Consider the following 18,883-nt stretch of genomic DNA (forward strand, 5'->3'; position numbering starts at 1 on the left):
CGCAGTGAGCCTGCTTCCTCCTCTCTCTCTGCCTGCCTCTCTGCCTACTTGTGATCTCTGTCTGTCAAATAAATATAAAAACAAAAAACAAAAAACAAAAAACAAAACACAGGCAGTACCTAGCTCAATTATTTTTAATCTATTCACTAATTTATGTATTCAACAGATCTTTATTGAACACAAAGTAGGTCTTCAAGAACTATTTTTGAGATAAATTCCAACTTTATGCAGAATAACAATAAACCCTAACCACAGCAAAAATCTATTTTAGACATTGTTTGTTTCAAGGCACATTAATAATATGACATAATTGCACAATGGAATATCCTTATAATCCTTATAATGTAGCCTGTGGCATGTATCCTGTGGCTGGAGGTAATCTTGGGCACGAGCCCCCTCTGGGTGTGGTGGTCTTACTTCCCCCTTGGACAGCATGCAGAGTGTCGCTGGCCTGACCTTAGTCAGTGACTGGCGGAGGAGGGGGAGCAAGCAAGTGGCCCCTCCCTCTCTGGTTTTCTGCCCAGGGCAAGGTCTGGGAACTTAGGAGAGATGGGCCATATGCTGCTGAGCTGCAGAAAGCTGGGCAGGAAAGAGGAAGGCACCTGCTTACCTTGCTGCTCCTGGCACTTTTGTCACCAGCCCTCCTCCTGGCCCCACCTCCTCCTAGACAAGCTTCCTTTTCTCTAGTCCAGCACCGTGATGGCTCCCATGTCCATCTCCAGTTCCAGATACACGGCTCAGCCGTGGGAGCCATCTGATGTGGGCCGACTTCTGGGACCTTCGCCGGATCTCGATCATGTGTGTGTCACCCCAGCACCCAAGGTGGGACCTGGAATGAATGGAGCGGGCACTTTGAGCTGAATGAGTTGATGGGGAATGATCTGGCCCCTTTCCACACCTAGAACATGACCTCTCCTCACTCTCCAGGGTCAACCACATGCCCGAGGCAGGGAAGTCTTTCCTCCCCACGTGACCCACCCGTTACCAGCTCCTGGCCTCGGCACCAGCTGTCTCCTCACCTGAAATGTCCTCCCTCCATCACTCCCTCCGTCTAAATTCTATCCTTCAGTTAGTGGTGAGGTAGTCAGGATCCAGAGCCTGGCGTTCTGGGCTCCAACCCTTCACTTGCTGTGGGAACCTGGCAAGCTGAAGTCTCCTCGTTTGTAAAATTGGCCTCATGACCATTTCTGTTTCAGGGAATTGTTGTGGTGATTAAATGAGTTGGTGCCCATCGTGTGCCAGGAGCTGTGCCTGGGGCAGCGTGTGTGCTCAGTCAGTGCTGATTGCCGTTTTCATCCTTCCGTGGTGATGTGGTGGCACGAGAAGGACTCTAAGCCTCGCCTTGAAGGCACTGCCGGCCCATGGGGCCGGGTCGGGCTCGTGCCCCTCCCCCCCAAGGCCTCTTCTGCCCGTTTTCCTCCCTGCAAATTCTCTTTCTTCCTGGGCTCCTGTGCACAGATACACATGTCTAGCTCTCTGACACTACTCAGCCTGGGATTATTGGTCAAGAAACCTCAAGGGACTGGATTCCAACAAATCAGTATCCTCAACTAACCACAATATTTTAGTTGTTCCACTTTTTAGGGGGCAGAGGCACATGATTGCAAGATGAATTCAAAAGGATCTAGTAGGCTCTAGTAGGAACAAAACCTGCCCATTGAGGTGTGGGTTCAGGTCCATCCTTCCCACCTTCTGTGGCCCCCATTGCAGGATGTCTGACAGTGAGAAAGGATGAGGAAGAGGAGAACGTTGCAGTCTTTCATGATGGGCTTAGAGATCCCAGGCACGGACAATCAGAACAACTTGGGCCTGGTGACAAACCAGCCCAGCCTCTCCTTCACAGATGGGCGCGTGAGGCCGTCGAGGGAAAAGCACTTTCCAGACATCACACAGCAGTAGGTCGGGATCACGTTCCAAGTTTCTTGGATCCCAGTTTGGTGTCACTTCAGCTCTTCCAGGTTGCCCTTGGTTAATTTTAATCTCTCGCTGGAAAGCAGAAGAAAACAGTTTAGTAAGACTTTCAATAAGGAAAGGACAAAATATGACGTTAGTCCTCATTTAACCTAGAACGTCAATTCATCACCTATTTTAACTTGTTCTTTCTCTTTCTCACGCAGAGGCCAGGCAGCCAAAGCTGGGTCACAGCGGGGCTTGACTCATAGGTCAGCTTTAAGTGTTCTCTTTGGGCTCTGCAGACTCAACCTGGGTTTAATTTGAGAACACACACTCTGTGTCCTCTGGTTTCTTAGGCTTGGAAACTGGTGGAAAAGGGGCTTTAGGTTCTGACTGGCAGAGTATTTGGGTTTGTGTGGTCCCTGAGTACAACTGGCTTCCTAGAAAGCTTCCAGAGTCTCCGTGGGTTATTTGTGACCACAGGGCAGAGGCAAAAATGTTCAGATGTTATTAAGTCAACACAAGCAGTACATGGTCACGGAGCGAATATGAGACACGTTGGACATATCCTAACGCTCTGAGAGTACTATGATGTCTAACTTGATGAAAACCCGATAGGCAACCAGCTAACCTAAGTTGGGAGCTTATTTTCATGGCACGAGGATCTGTTCCAAGCGTCCTCTAAATAAAGACTCCCGCAATGCCTCTGAATCATCAAGTATATATTTAACACTATTTAAACACTGCTTCTTAGGGCAGCATTGATTCTGTAAACTGTACCTGGCAAGTGAAATGCCAAAGCAAATTTTGGAGAGAGATCTCAAAATTATTTATTTGGCGGAGGAAAGGGAAAAACAGGAAATTGGGTGTCGGGAGTTGCTCAGCTGGAATTTTAAGAGTTCTCAGAGGGACCTTGATAGAAAGGGGATAAGGCTGCAGAAGGGGGGCTGCAGTTCCCCGCTGTGGGGGCCACTGTGTCTCTGTCTCTCCCAGGACTGGCCTGCACTGGGTTCTAAGGGGTCTTCTCAAGGATTAAGAGAATCGAGATACACCGGGTTGTCTGAGGGGTAGGACTTCCTACCACTCCCTTAGCCTCTGCACAACCCATCTCCACCTTCTGCATGTGGGGGTTTTAGCCTTTGTTGTGTTGCTGGTATTCCAAAGACCCGCTTTCCTGTTTTAGTTGAGGTGGGAGATCAGGATGGAAGGAAGAAACACCTGCAGGCAGCTCTCCACCTCTGCTGAGGAAAGGGAGCCCCGGCCCACAGCTCTCCCGTCACAGATACTCGTTATGCGCTGTTTGGGCTTTGATGGGCTGTTTACAGAATTCCGCAGTCACAGGACCAGCAGGGTGCCAGCAGGGTACATGCTCAGGGAATTTCATAGTCTTTGTTCTCGAAGGTTATTAAAAATGGTTGAAATGACATCCACTCCCCCCCCCCAAAAGAAATCCTTGTGTCTAAAATTACTAATTAGGACATTGGTTTCTTTGTTCAGTGGGAAAGAGTTGATGTAAGGAAGATTTCAACACTTCTTACACTTCGATTATTTATTTATTTCCTTATGTGGGGAAAAAAAAATTAAACGTGCCAAAATGTACTGATGTCCTGGATGGCGTCGGCACATCTCACAGTCCTGGCTGGCGGTCACGGAAACTGGGGTTCCAGGTGCGGGTACGGGTTTTTTCCTGGGCGATCCCAGCGATCTGGGGCAAGGCAGAAGGAGTGCCGGAATGGTGTCCACAGCCTATGTTCCTTGAGAGTAGCTCTGTAGATCACTAGATGTGTGTCAGAACCTGAGGTTTGACCCTTTGGCCAAAGCTCCAAGGAAAGCAAAGAGGCCTCCTTCCCGGGGAGATTGGGGAGTGAGTCTCGTCTGCTGTCTGTGCAGTGCCCTGGGCTGGACACCATCTGCTAAAGACTGTCTCTTCGATGGTCACAGTCCTGTGGATTCCAGGAATGTGACCCCTCCCCATCCTGGAAGAAAAACCAGGGCCCTGAATGCATGTAAAGCTGCCCTCCAGACACCGGCATCCTGGAGCATGGCGGGGGAGCCTGAGGATAGTGCCTGCCGTTCAGGGGTCTCTGGAAAGGATTCCAGTCAGCCCCAAGATGCATGTATAATCAGAAGACTTCTCTCAGGCCACTCGTGATGGCTAGCTAAGATGGAGCTCCTGGGTCTGTTGCCTCTTGCTTCATCCTAGGAGCGGTAGCTGCTTAAGGATCCTTGGTCCATTGGGACTGTGGGGACCTCTGGGACTCATGAGCATAAAGTCACTGGCCACCAAAGCCAGATGATGTGGAGGTTTTCCCTGCCAACAGCAGAAATCGGGCTACCAGACAGGGGTATGTGTTTCTGGGTGACACTAAGTATTACACTCCCATGGGGCCAGGGAACATAAGCTCCCCTGGCTGAGAGCCAGGTGATCAGTAGGCATCCCCTACGCAGCAGCTGCTGAAATCAGGACACCAGACGTGGATAAAAGCTCCTTCCTGGGAGCTACTAGTGCTTGGGGTGCAGTAAGGGGACTGGGCCAAGATGGCGCCCACCAGTCTGCCTCCCTGGAATGCATTCTGGCCGGCTGGGATGTGTGGTACATCGGACGCCTGCCCCTCTGGCCAGCACTGTAATATCAGCAGATGAGGCTCCTTCGCTGAAGTCTGGGTGCAGTGGCTTGGGCTGCCTCTGAGCTAGGCCCTGGGCAGGTGAGTCAGAGCGCACCTGCTCTTTGTGGGTGGGCTCTCAGATCGCTCGTCTTGTCTTGTTGGGACACAGGCTTCACTGATGTTCAAGGTTGGATGTTTTGGGGGCCTGTCTCTCAAGTGTATGTCTTAAAAGTTAGGATGCCCAGTAAGGGGTGGGACACTTTACTCCTCAGACAGAACTCGAGCTCCCTCCTGGCTGTGGCTTGCAGGGCTGCTTGTGGGGTTTATGGTGAGACTGCATCCCAGCCTCTTCTACCTGCTCGTTTGTTGGCTGTGGAGTCGTGACTCAGCCAGACCTTAGGTTTTTTAAGGAAGAAATTGTTCCACGTGTAGCTGCGGAGCTCGTGTGTCTGTGGGAGGAGGAGAATTCAGAATCTTGTTCTGAAATGAAATGAAATGAAAATGTTGCCGTCTTGGATGTTTGTTTAGTTTTACCTCAAGCAATTTTATCTTTTAAAATTTTATTTCTCTATTTACTCATTTATTTTTCATTAGATATAAGTATCTTTCTCAGATATAATTGACACAGAGCCCTGTGTAAGTTTAAGGTATATGACATGATGACTTGACTTACATTCATTACAAAGTGATTACTGCAGCAAGTTTAGTTGACTTCCATCATATAGATATAGATATATATATAAAAAGAATAAGGAATAAAGAATTTTTTCCCTCATGATGAGAATTTTTAAGATCTACTGTCTGAGCAACTTTCAAATATGCCATACAGTCGTGTAAACAATCGTCATCCTGTTGTGCTTGACTTTCCAGACTTATTCAACTTCTAACTGGGGTTTATACCTTTTGACCACCTTCATCCAATTCCCCACCAGGCCCCAAATGTTGTTTTTTTTTTTTTTTTAAAGGCAGAGTAGTATTATATTGTACTGTTTTTCTATTAAAAATAATACCATTGGGGAGGTATAATAATATACCTCTTAATTTCCTTATTGTGATTCCCAGAAATGAAATGATGAGGTTGGAGGATATGAATGTTTTTGGCAAATGGTTGCCACATTGTTCTCCAGAATGGTTTACCAGTTTTCTCTCAGCCCAGCAGTGCATGAGCATGCTTGCTTTTCTATCGTGTCACCGATTCTAGAGACTGTCATTGTTATCTTTACTAACCTGAGGGATGTTATCTTTACTAACATCATTTATGTTTTGTTTTAATTTGCATGTCTTTGAGGCTGAACTTTGAAAATTCTCATTTCTTCTTTTTTGAGTTTCCTACTCATGTCTTTACACCCCCCCATGCCTCTGTCTCTTATTGTTGTCACCTAACCTAAGATTTTATTTATTTATTTGACAGACGGAGATCACAAGTAGACAGAGAGGCAGGCCGAGAGAGAGGGGGGAAAACAGGCTCCCTGCCGAGCAGAGAGCCCGATGCGGGGCTCGATCCTAAGACCCTGGGATCATGACCTGAGCCAAAGGCAAAAGCTTTAACCCACTGAGCCACCCAGGCGCCCCGTTGTCACCTAATATTATTGTGCAGGTGATATGTGAGCAGAGGAAAGTGACACGCATGGTCACGAGGCCGACTTGTGTCGGTCACGAGGTGCCCACAGGTGTCTGTGTGTGTGCGAGCGTGCGTGCGTGTGCGTGTGTGTATGTCTGCAGGAAATGGTGGAATGATGGTGGGACTGCAGGAGATTTATGTATTTAAGTCACTAGTGGAATTCCGTCCCCCACCGTCCGCCAGCAGACGCCCATTCTCAAAGACCCAGATCTTGATCTGCTCTCATTTAGAGGCCCACTACTGAGAGTATGATCTGAAGGCCAGCAGCATGGGCTTCACCTGGAAACTTGCTGGAGACGCAGAATTCCAGGTGCCACCTGAATCCTACTGACTCAAGAATCTGTATTTATTCAGGGTTCCGTGGTGTTCTTACCCACAGTAGAATCTGAACAGATCTGGACTCGAGTTGGCCTTTTAGGAGGTCTGTGGGTCCTTTCAGCCTGAACTCTAGGCGGACACTACTGATGAAAAGGTCAAAGCCGGTGGTGTTTGGATTTAGCTCCTGCATCTCCCACCCCTCCATCAGGAACAAAAATAACTCTAAAAATAGCTACCATGTATTGATGGTTTGCATCAGGAACCTTGCTAACTACTTTCTGTGGTTGTTGTGTACGAGCCATAGATTCTGAGGTTGTAAATGCCTTTGGATTCTTGTCTCCGACCACCTCATTCTTTGTTTTCCTGTTCTCTCCTCTCCCTGCCAAGCCACCAGCCATGTTGTCCCTTACCCCAGTCTGAGTGGCTTCTGGAGAGCTGGGGAAGTCCCCCATCTCGGTTTCGATCGTCTTTGCACACAGCAAGAGCATGACTAAAGGGAATAGTGGACTAGGAGGAGAGCTTGAAAAATTTGCTGGGAAGATGTGAGTGAAACATTCCCAGGAGGACTTTTCCATTCTGTGCTCTGATTTATAAAAGCTTGGACTCCTAGATAAAAAGCTGAGCCTAATCCTGTCTGGAAGGAAAGTTATCTGGAGCAGTTGAAAAGCACCTCTTTTCACTTTCTCCTCTTCCTGTTGACATGGCCCCGCTGTCTGCCAGTTTGTGTGGTCTTTGATGGATGGCCTATCTCCTTCTTCCTGGTCCTTTCTGTTCCCCTCAGGGCCTCTCTGGGGGGCAGGGTGTTGGGTAAGTAGTTCTGCAGAAGGCAGTAGATAGATCTGTGTGGGGGGGGGAGGGCACAGGCATAACATCCTGAGAAAAGACCTTGCCTTGTATCAGGTTGATTTATGGTCATGACCTAACCTGGCTCTGTTTTTTGCTCATTTTTCTCATAAAAACAAGCTTGCACCATCCAGCATGTTTTTTTAGTTACCAGAGCTGATGACACTGTGCATGACTCCTCTGTTTTTTTGAGCAGAACCTCACCTTCCTGGAAGCTGATGCGCCTTCTTGGAGAAGCAGGACTCTCACTCCTGACTTTGGTTCTCTCAGAAGTGCAGAAAGGACTCTCCATGGGGCTTTCCTGGAAGTGAGGTTCTAAAGTCATCTCAGTACCAAAGGCAGTATTTCTGTCTGGACCTTATCTTTATTTTCTACCACCTTGACTTAGGTTGTAGTTAAACGGTCTCTTCCCTGGGGCTCTGCCATGGACGGGGCTCTCTCCACAATGGGGCTTTGCCCAAGAAAAACTCTCAGTAGGTTTTACCACATGTGCTATAATCCAGCTGTGTAGGACCTGGAGGAAACAGCTTTTTGTGTGAAGGCTGGAGGCAAGCACCTCTATCTTCATGGGAAGGTCTAAGCGCTCATGATGACACAGCGCACAGAACGCTTGGTCCCCCTTACATCATTCCTCGAGGCCAGATGCAACTGCAGGGCTCTTGGGCAGCACCACCTTTCCCCCCCTTCCCCCCGCCCCCCCGGAGTGGTGGGGAATGATTCTATTCTGAGTCAAGACTCACGACTCAGTTTGACTCTGGACCAGACTTGGTGCCATGCAGGAACCAAACCCCATTCCTGTCTTGGCCCAGTGGGACATGCACAGGTGTCTGAAACAGGCTTTGTTCTCATGCCACTCTCATGTTGCTTGACAGGATAAGGAAAGTCACAGCAGTCCCATGCGGCTCAGCAAGGAGGCGCTCTGATGGGCACAGTCAAGGAAGGCTTCCCAGACAGGAGGGACCTGTGGCTGACTTCTGAGGGACACGCCCACATGAGAGGCATTTCAGACAAAGGGAGTGAGATGACATTCTCAATGGGGCTAGAATGTTGATGATGTTGACTGGAGAGCAGGATGTAATTGGGGAGGTTTAAGAGAGTGAATCGCTGTGTCCCCTTCTCAGCATTGGGCCATCATAGCTGCTCAGACAGGACAGGGATGTGTGTGTGTGTGTCTGTGTGTGTGTGTGTGTGTGTATGGAAAGGTTATATATATATATATATATATATAGGAATATATATATATATATAAATGGAAAAGTAATATATGTATATTTTCCATTTTTTCAACTTTTCCATTTATTTCAACACTCTGAAATAAATTCACACAATGTTCCTGAAATACAGATACTCCTCTGTTTTGAGGGAAAGGGTATGAGATGCTCCTTTTCCCCTGTCTTCATTAACTATAAAATAAGAATGACAAAGACTGGTAGATTCCTGACCATTTTCAGAAGATTCCTTTTTTTTTTCTTTTTTCTCACTTTATATTGACTTTCATAACTCCTGGAGTGGATGATAGTTGCCTCATAATTATGATGCCAGGAACACTGGTGAAACATAACTCTCTCTATCTGGTCTTGTGGTCAGGGACTCCCTTTTGTCAAAACCAATGGAAAGAAGATTCCAGAAGGGGAGAGGGAAGATTTCTGGTAGATCCTTCTCCACCAGAGAGCACGCAAAGCAGTTTGACTGGATTTGTTGAGAGGTGGGGCAGCTCCGACCTAGACCACCTACTCCTCTGTTTTATTACATTTTCTTCTAATATAGGGTTCCCTCCACCAGGTGCCCACTTGTTGAGGAAACCAAGAAAAGAAAGTGGAGGTGGAAACCACTGGCTTGGAGGGGAATATTGGTTGAGTGTTCTTGACACTGGCTTCCCTTCCACCTTCTTCAGCCTTCACTTGCTGTCCAACTTTGGGATGAGTGGTTTGTGTCCTAGCTTTCCTGAGTGGTATGTGTCACAGAAAACCCTGTGGAGCCACCTGGAAATTTTACCAAATGTTTAGCAAGTCAGCCTATCAGTTGGGCAACATGGACATATAAACTAGCCAGCCAGTCAGTTCTGTCCTCCAAACCATTTCTTGGGGGTGGCTGTTAGCCTCCACAGGTTTTGAAGAGTCAGATCCCAATCACCTTCAAAGAGTGGTCCACATATTTATTTGTTAATGCCACATTCACCAGCCCTAGTCTTCTTGCTTCAAATCAATAACTAAACACTTATTTTTTTAGTATTCCAAATATTTTATTTTTTATCTTTTAGGATTTATTTATTAATTTGAGAGATTGAGAGAGAGAGAGAGAGAGAGAGAGAGAAAACACAGAGGGAGAGGGAGAAGCATACTCTCCAATGAGCAGGCAGCCTGACATGGGGCTGGGTCCTAGGACCCTGGGACCATGTCCTGAGCTGAAGGCAGATGCTTAACTGACTGAGCCACCCAGGTGCCCCAGTATTCAAAATACTTCAGTGCAGTGGAAAAAGCATGGAGTTTTTGGTCAAACAGCCCTGGCTTTGGCCCTTGTGTCTGGCCCTTACTAGATGTAAGACTATGGATGACTTGCTTAACTTCTATGACCCTTAGTTTTTGGTCTGTAAATGAGGATGATAAAATCAACACATACATTTGTGACAGGGTTTAATAGAGGTGGCACATGCGCAGCCTCGGCAGTATAGTAGATGTTTAATAAAAGGTCGTTTAGGTCCCTTTATTCCCTTTATTTCTTCTTCAGCAACAGATCTCCTGAATCCAAAGAAAGAACCCGAGAAGTGGAAAGAAGCAGGATTATTTCTCTACAGAGGCCACATTAAAAAATGTGCCTAATTAAATGGTTGTCTGTAACTCTTTAGCTATGATATTTACTACTCTTAGAATGTCTCATAATTATTCAGACTGTATCCCAGTTTGAAGAAGGCTTTTCTCCTTGACGGTATTTGACTCTATTAATTCCCATGCCTTTAATAATAGAGAAGTAGATGCAAATGATTTTTCCTGAAGACCCATATGATTATATGGCTCTGTTAAGAAGCCCAGGGTCTGTAAATATGAGTTTTGGAGTTAGAAACAGGAATACAATGAATAGGATATACTCCTTCAATTTACTTTCCTTTTCCTCAAAACTTAGATTATTAGACAAGGTAAGGTGTTTGAATAATTTTAAATGTAGTCAACATTGATACATAATGGAAGCCAGTTCCAAGCAAGAACTGGAAGAGTGATTCTTAAAGTCTTAAAATGACATGGTCCAAATGTTTGGCTTCAGTACCATCACCATTTTTCAAGTTACATCATTCAATCTCATTTTCCCAACCCATGGGCTATCATAACTCATTTTGGTGTTGAGTGATTTCATAAATAATATTGATGATTTGGTCCCTCTGTTCCTCCCAAGAATGTGACTTTGATGAATAACAACAATTATAACACATTTGCTTTTATCACATATACATCCAAAGTTGTAAAATCTCAATGTTGCACAAGCTGAGGGTTTCACCATATATAGTGTGTTGGCTTAGGCTGCCTTGGTTTTGTCAGCCTCTACTCTGCTAGACTGAGAAGAAAGAGAAGTTTCTTAAATGGGGATTTAGAAATTTTTCTTTTATTCAAGTCTATCTTGCTCCTACTTGATGCACTTAAGAAAGCTGGTCTGGTATCCCTTCTGAGAATGTGTGGATGAGCTGTGCAGGTTGTACTGTGATCCCATTTTATGGTTGAAGGGGCTGAACAGCAGGTCTGTGTTGGACAAATTTTATTTAACCAGCACTGTTGGTCCCTGGGTGCTTAAAGTGGATAGCCATTTTAAGCCTCAAAATCCAAAGTGGAGGCAACATTTACCTTTTTTAGAAAGACTTAATTTTTTAAGAGAAGTTTTAGGTATTACAGTAGAATTTAGGGGAAGGTACAAGATTTCTCATATATCTCCTGCCCCTGTCTCACCAGAATGGTACATTTTATTTTTTACCAAGAACGACCCTACACTGACACATGGTAATTACCCAAATCCATAGTTTTCTTAGGGGTCACTCTTGGTGTTGTACATTCTTTGGGTTTGGACCAAAGTAAAATGAAATATATCCTTATATGCATTATAATATCATGCAGATTATTTTCATTGCCCCCCAAATCCTCTGCACTCTACCTATTCACCTCTCTCCCCTCACTCCTGGCAATCACTAATCTTTTTATCTTCTTCATAGTTTTGCTTTTTCAGAATGCTGTTTTGTTGGAACCATACCATAGGTAGTCTTTTCAGATTGGCTTCTTTGACTTAGTAATATATATATACTTATGTTTCCTCCGTGTTTTTTCATGGCTAGGTAGCTCATTTCTTTTTAGTGCTGAATAATATCCCATTGTCTAGATGTAACACCGTTAATTTATCCATTCACCTAATCGAGGACATCTTGGTTGCTTTCAAAATTTGGCAATTATGAATGAAGCTACTATGAATATCTGTGTGCTGATTCTTGTGTAAACTGAGTTTTCACCTCCTTTGGGTAAATATCCAGGAGTGTGATTGTTTGATCACATGGTAAGAATACGTTTAGTTTTTCAAGTAACCGCCAAATGGTACCATCTTGGATTCTTACTCGCAAGGTATGAGAGTTCCTGTTGTTTCATATCTTTACTAGCATTTGGTGTTAGTGTTCTGGATTTTAGCTGTTATAATACATGTGTAGTGGTATCTTCTTGTTTTAAGTTGCATTTCCCTGATGACATACGATCATATGCCTACTTACCATTTGTATAGCTTTGATGAGTTATCTCTTATAGCCTTTGGCTCATTTTTAAATTGGTTGTTTCTTTTCTTACTCTTAAGTTTTAAGAGTTCTTTGTGTATTCTGGATTACAGTCTTTTATTAGATGTATTTTTTGCAAGTATTTTCTCCCTGTCTGTGGCTTGTCTTCTAGTTGTCTTGACACTGTCTTTAGCAGAGCAATCGTTTTTATTTTTAATCAAGTCTAACTTATAAATTACATCTTTCATGGACTGTGTCTTAGTGTTAGAGCTAAGAATGTCATCACCAAACCCAAGGTCATCTAGATTTTTTCCAATGTTATCATCTAGGATTTGTGTAGTTTTACACCATGCAATTAGGTATATAATCCATTCTGAGTTAATTTTGGTGAATAGTGTAAGGTCTGTGCCTAGCTTTATTGTTTTGCATGTAGATGTCATTGACCCAGCACCATTTGTTGAAGAGACTATCTTTGCTCTAGTGTATTGCTTTTGCTCCTGGTCAAAAATCAGTTATATCTATTTATGTGGGTCTATATCTGGGCTCTCTGTCCTGTTTCATTGATCTGTTTATCTACACTTTCAACAATACCACACCGTCTTGATTACTATAGCTTTATAGTAAGTCTAAAGTGACATTTAGGGGCGCCTGAGTGGCTCAGTGGGTTAAAGCCTCTGCCTTCAGCTCAGGTCATGATCCCAGGGTCCTAGGATCAAGCCCCGCATCAGGCTCTTTGCTCTGTGGGGAGCCTGCTTCCCTCCTCCTCCCCCCGCCTGCCTCTCTGCCTACTTGTAATCTCTGTCAAATAAATAAATAAAATCTTTAAAAAAAAATAAAGGGACATTTAGTCCTCTTAAATTCTAAACCAGCGCAACAGCAAAGCACACACAGCCACTTTAATAGTCAGAAGGAAAAGGAGACACTTGGCAGCTTGAATCTGTTTTCTCTTTCAGTCTTTATCATGGTGGAACTGGTCAGACAGGCTCACCAGGACCAACTGTACACATCTCTTCCCAGTCCATGTTCAGTGCCATCATATGGTAACTTAAGATTGGCCATCGTGGGAATATTTGTACTACATAAATTGGCAAATGCCACAAATCAGGACTTTTTTTTTTCCTTCGGAGGATCAATTGTTAAATATTTACAGCATAACATTGGCTTTATACCTGATTTCTTCTTCCCTTTGATGTCTCATCACCAAACTCTTCCTTATCGTAACTAATATTGGTTCATCACTTTGTGTAAGTTAGGCACTGTGCCTTGATCTTTCACATATGTTCTTTTATTTAATTCTCCCTGCAACCTCAGGAGGTAGGTCTGTGATCTCAGCTTGTGGTTGAAGGATGCGGAAGAGAAGATCAGTGAAGGCCAGATTTTATTTTACAGGTACAATGTGCAAATAAGTAAACTGAGGCCCAGCAAGGTGACATAATTTTCCTGAGGTCACATTTGTTAAGTAGCAGACTGGGGACTGAAACGTCCACTGACTCATGCTTGAAACCACCATGCTCTGTGGTTTCACCAGCAAAGAAATCTGTCCTGGGATCTGAATCATGACACTTCAGCTGTAGTGTACTGTCTGCACCTGGCCTAATACCTGACCTCTCAGACCCTCAGTGTCTTCATCTGTACAGTAAGACTGGTGATAATTATCCTGCCTAGCTCACAGGATGGCTTTACCATTTAAATGATAGTTACACAAGATTGCTTTGGAAAGCTCAAGTACAATATAAATGGGAGATATCTTTCCATGCTAAAGAGTAAGGGAAAAAATATTCACAAAAAGAATACCACATCCCAGTTTAGAAGATTCAGCTGGAATAGGTATTTGATATAAGGAATTTTAGAGTGAACGTTTCTGGGTGAAATGTCAGGACGTTTGATCTGAGAACATTTGAACTTACATCTTGGAGTTCCTTGCTTTGGGTCTCCCTAAACTTTTCAGGCATTTTGACTATGATCAAGGTAGCCCTAGTTTCATGGGTAGATTTGGGTAGCATCAAATTATTAACAAGATGGGTCAGTGCTAGAAAGCTGGCGGTTAATAACTTTAGGGAGAATTTCTGCCATATTATCTCCATGTTTTAATAAAGGGGTTCTTTGGCTGTTCACATAGCTATTTTTACTTCTCACTGTCAGCATATCTCATTGTAGTTACTTATTTAAGGCTTATTTTCTGGACTGTACTGAACTCTCCATGATGTCAAACAACCATTCGATCACCAGAAAACCCTAGCACAAATACTGAGACTGGCAGCTAGTACTGCTTCATAAATATCTACTGTGCAAGTACGTGGGTGGACTAACTACATGGAACTCTTGTAGTGTGTCTGTATTTCTTGTGCCACAGTTGTCCATCTGCAAGCTTTGGAACGTTCCTTAATTGCAGTTGGACCAAGTGTGCAGGGCAAGGCCAGCTATGGGATGTTTCATGCTGCAGTTCCTTTGTGTGCTCTCAAGATATCAGAGGCATTTGGCAACAGTAGGAAAACCTCCAGCTATTCCCTAACTTACTCAGTCCAAGCCCCTTACTGTGTTATGCAAGACCTACTTTGACCTGTTTCCACCCGTGTTGCCTGCCATCTTGCTGTCCCCACTGTGTGGAGTGATCCATAATTCTTTTGCCTGGCCAACTCTTACTCACTCTTCAAGAGTAGGTTTGGGTCTTTTCCCCTTAGGAAATTCTCTCCAAATTATATGGGTTGATATTAGGCTCTGTTTTCACTTACCTATGTATTCCTTGAACTTAAGTTTTGATATATTAAATCATCTCAATGTTTCCACTCACCCATGAGAGTATAATTCCTCAAGGGCAAAGACTGCTTTTTCTTCCAAAGCTGAAACTACTTTTTAAAAAAGATTTTATTTATTTATTTGACACACACACACACACACACACACACACACACACAGAGATATCACAAGTAGGCAGAGAGGCAGGCAAAGGCAGAGAGGGAAGCAGGCTTCCTGCTGAGCAGAGAGCCTGATGTGGGGCTCTATCCCAGGACCCTAGGATCATGACTTGAGCCGAAGGCAGAGGCTTAAACCACTGAGCCACCCAGGTGCCCCTGAAACTACTTTCTATGTCTAGGATGAATGTTCGATAAAAGTTGATGAACCCAAGTGACTAATTCCAAGTGAAATTTCATTTCCCTCAAGGAACGAGACAGTGCGATGAAATGTGAACAATTTGTGGTTTAGTAGGTGGCAGTCCTAGAGTTTATTAGAGGGACCAAGCACGATCTTCTTTCCACCAGCTAGGGTTGAAGCGTGGAGCATCAGGTTATGGGTTCAGTGTTGGATTCATATCTATGTTTGAGCAGAGGATGCAATTTCAGCCTCACTATATTGGTTTATTCCTTCTCGAGAGAAGAGAATCATAGTTTTTAATCCACAGCCTCCAGATTGGAGGAACAGATGATTATTAGTATGGACTACAGAAGATGCAGCAGGACTGTGTCTTCAGAAAATTTGAAAATCCTCACAAGGTTGAACTCAAGATTTCATGAAAGAGGTTGGTGCTGATGGTGGCAATTAGCAGGGAGAGGGAGGTAAGTCACACCATACTTCAGTGCCCCAGTTTCCTCTTTTGGAATAATAGATCTTTCAGTGGGAGTGGAGGATATTTATTTTCATTTTAGTGGTCTTAAATATGAGTTTTATAACTGATAATAAAAAGCTCCAATTAATATCAGTTCCTAGATAATCAATTGGTGACATTCCCTAATAGCATCATATCTGTGCACTATTCAGTGGACCTTATTTCTTTTAACTACTTCTCAATCCATTAGTTTGCTAAATTCATGGACAAGTATGTACGATGGTTACATAGATTGTACTAAAATGCCTGATCAGGTGTAATTTTTAAACAAATGGTAGGAAGCAATTTCAGATGAGCTTTCCACTTTCATGTCTGATTTAACTTACCATTGATGACAGTCTTTCTAATTCTTCTTCACTGATTGGAAAACACAATGACTCCCAAATTCTGTTTTCTGCATTTCCATCCACTGGGCAGTAGCAAAAAGAGGAATTTCTTTTGTAAATATGTCAGCAGCTCTCAACATGGTCACAAGAACCTGTATTTATAAAAGTTTCACTTGTCATTCTGATCCGCAGCTAGATGATAACATTGGTGTCTTAGTTTGGGCTGCTGGAACAAATATACCATGACTTGGTGGCTTAAACAAAAGCAGGTTTTTCCTCACAGTTCTAGAGGCCTAGAAGTGTAAGATTCCAGCAGATCCAATGTCTGGTGAGAATCTTCTTCCTGATTTGCAGATGACCCTTTTCTTGTATCATCACATGGCAGGGAGCAAGAAGGGTTGCCTCTCTTTCTCTCCTTAAAAGGACACTAATCCCCATGGTGGGGCTCCATCCTTATGACCCAATTACCTCCTACAGGCTCCACCTCCAAATACATCACAATAGAAATTAAGGTTTCAGTATGAATTTTAGGGGGATACAAATATTCAGTCCACAATAATTGGGTTAGAAAATTCTTTATTTTTTTTTCTTTCTGGCATGGAATGAGTGGAGGGCAGTGCTTCAAAAACTATTCTCTTCCTATAGATGAACAATGGTAAGACAACAAGTAAAATGCAGTTGTCTAAGCACTTAGTGAGGTTTCTCATATGCTACTTGGGACATCTTATTAAATTAGAAAACAAAGAAAAATTTCTTTGGTTATCATTTAAAAAGTAATACTTCTGTCATACTTGTTATAACTCCCAACTAAAATAACCATTTTTAGTTCTTCTGTCTATTAAATCCTTTCTAATATAATTACTAAAAATTAGATTAATCCAAACTAGACTAGTATGATAAAATTACATCTTCTCTGTACTGTCTCAAGAAGTTAAAAATTCTCAATAATTTTATAAAATTATAATTTTATAAAATATTGTCATATTTTATATTGACAATTGACAATAAAAATTGTCAATAATTTTATAGCTTCCTATGAGATAAATAAGTAGAAACAATTATTTTATTGATGCTAACCAGAAATTCTAATAACAGTAAACAAAAGTGTTCAAAATTGCAACTAGATGTCTGGTAGATAACAAGCTAATTAATGTATATGTGAAGCCTCATCATTTGTAATTCAAATCACATATAGACAGACCCTGACTTATGCTGGTTCATCTTATGATCTTTTGACTTTATGCTGGTGTGAAAGTGATATACATTCAGTAGAAACAGTACTTGGAATTCTGAATTTGGATCTTTTCTTATATGGTCCAATGTTGGACCAGGATATGGTCCCAATGCTCTCTTGTGATGCTGGGCGGCAGTGGCATAGCTGCAGTGAGTCATATGACCAAAGGCAGACAACTGATACCCTTCCAGCCATTCTGTACCCATATAAGCGTTCTTTGTTTCATGTTCAGTACAGTATTTGGTAAGTTACATGAGATACTCAACACTTTATAATAAAATAGTCTCTTGGGTGATTTTGCTCAACTGTACGCTACTGTAGGTATTCAGAGACGTATAAGGTAGGCCAAGCTAACCTGCAATGTTCAGTAGGCGAGCTATATTCAATACATTTTCAACTTCTGATAGGTTAATCAAGAAGTAACCCCATTGTAAGTCAAGAAAGATCTGTAGATACACATATTTATATGCAAAAAATATAAAATAGTTTCCCCAATTCTTCCTTTTAAAAACTAGCGGATATTTACTACTTGGGAGCTGAGTAACTTCATGGTCCTGGTATTAAATATTGTAGTACATTTGCTCATAGGTCAGCAGATGGATATAATTAAGACTAAATGTACTTATCCTAAAATAAGTTAACCAAATTGAAACTGAACCAGGGAACTTACTATTCATCTCACTAGATTTGTCTTCCCTTCTGAAAGTCTACTCTATACACGAATTTGTTAAAGTGGGAGTACTTATGCTCCTTTATCAGACAGACCTCAGTGTAAAAACAACCACTGCACCCCGCCCCCACCTAAACAAACAAAACTGGAACATCACCATTGCATTACACCTGGTCCTCACCAATACTTCAAATTCTGACTGATAGAGTTGCTTTTGTTAAAAAAGTGGTTTTCTAAAAAATATTTTATTTATTTATTTGACAGAGAGAGCGAGCACAAGCTGGGGGAGTGACAGGCAGAGGGGGAAGCAGACTCCCCACCAAGCAGATATCCCAACATGGGTCTCGATCCCAAGACCCTGGGATCATGACCTGAGCCAAAGGTAGCTACTTAACCAACTGAGCCACCCAGGCGCCCCTGTTTTATTATTATTTTTTTTAAATCACAGTTTACTGATCTATGCTAGAGGCAGAAGAAAAAATATTCTGTCATTTATGAAAAAGTAGCGACTTTTAAAATACTTGACTGCAATCACAACAGGAAGCCTCATGGCTTTTAAGTCCATATTCTCCATAGAGAACTACTGTTTGAGGGATTATGTAGGAACTCAGGGGCATAAATACAATTCTTATGTAACAGGCCGGGGGAGAATGACTTTTGGTGTTAGGCCGAGATATGTGATTCAGAAGTAGAAGAATTCTCCATCATTTATTCACTATTTAAAGCAGTGCTGGGGCACGTGGGTGGTTAAGCCTCTGCCTTCGGTTCAGGTCATGATCTCAGGGTCCTGCGATCGAGCTCTGCATCGGGCTCTCTGCTCAGCGGGGAGCCTGCTTCCCCCACCCCCACGTCCCACCTGCCTCTCTGCCTACTTGTGATCTCTGTCAAATAAATAAATAAAATCTTTTTTTAAAGCAGTGTTTACTAAGCATTTCCAGTGTGAATGTAGTGCCTCTATGTAACTTACAAGGAAAATCTGCTGCTGAGACTACCTATATGCTATTAGAAGAGGTGCTGGAGGGGATGGTAAGTT

At 43.2% G+C, this 18,883-nt stretch overlaps 1 protein-coding gene across 1 annotated transcript in view; it reads left to right on the forward strand.

Moving 5' to 3' along the window:
• PAPPA2 (pappalysin 2) overlaps nt 1-18,883 on the forward strand; it is a 302,543-nt gene that overhangs the window by 13,404 nt on the left and 270,256 nt on the right. The window lies entirely within an intron of this gene.

Source organism: Meles meles, chromosome 17 (assembly GCF_922984935.1).
Source record: "Meles meles chromosome 17, mMelMel3.1 paternal haplotype, whole genome shotgun sequence".
NCBI classification, from domain to species: Eukaryota; Metazoa; Chordata; class Mammalia; order Carnivora; family Mustelidae; genus Meles; species Meles meles.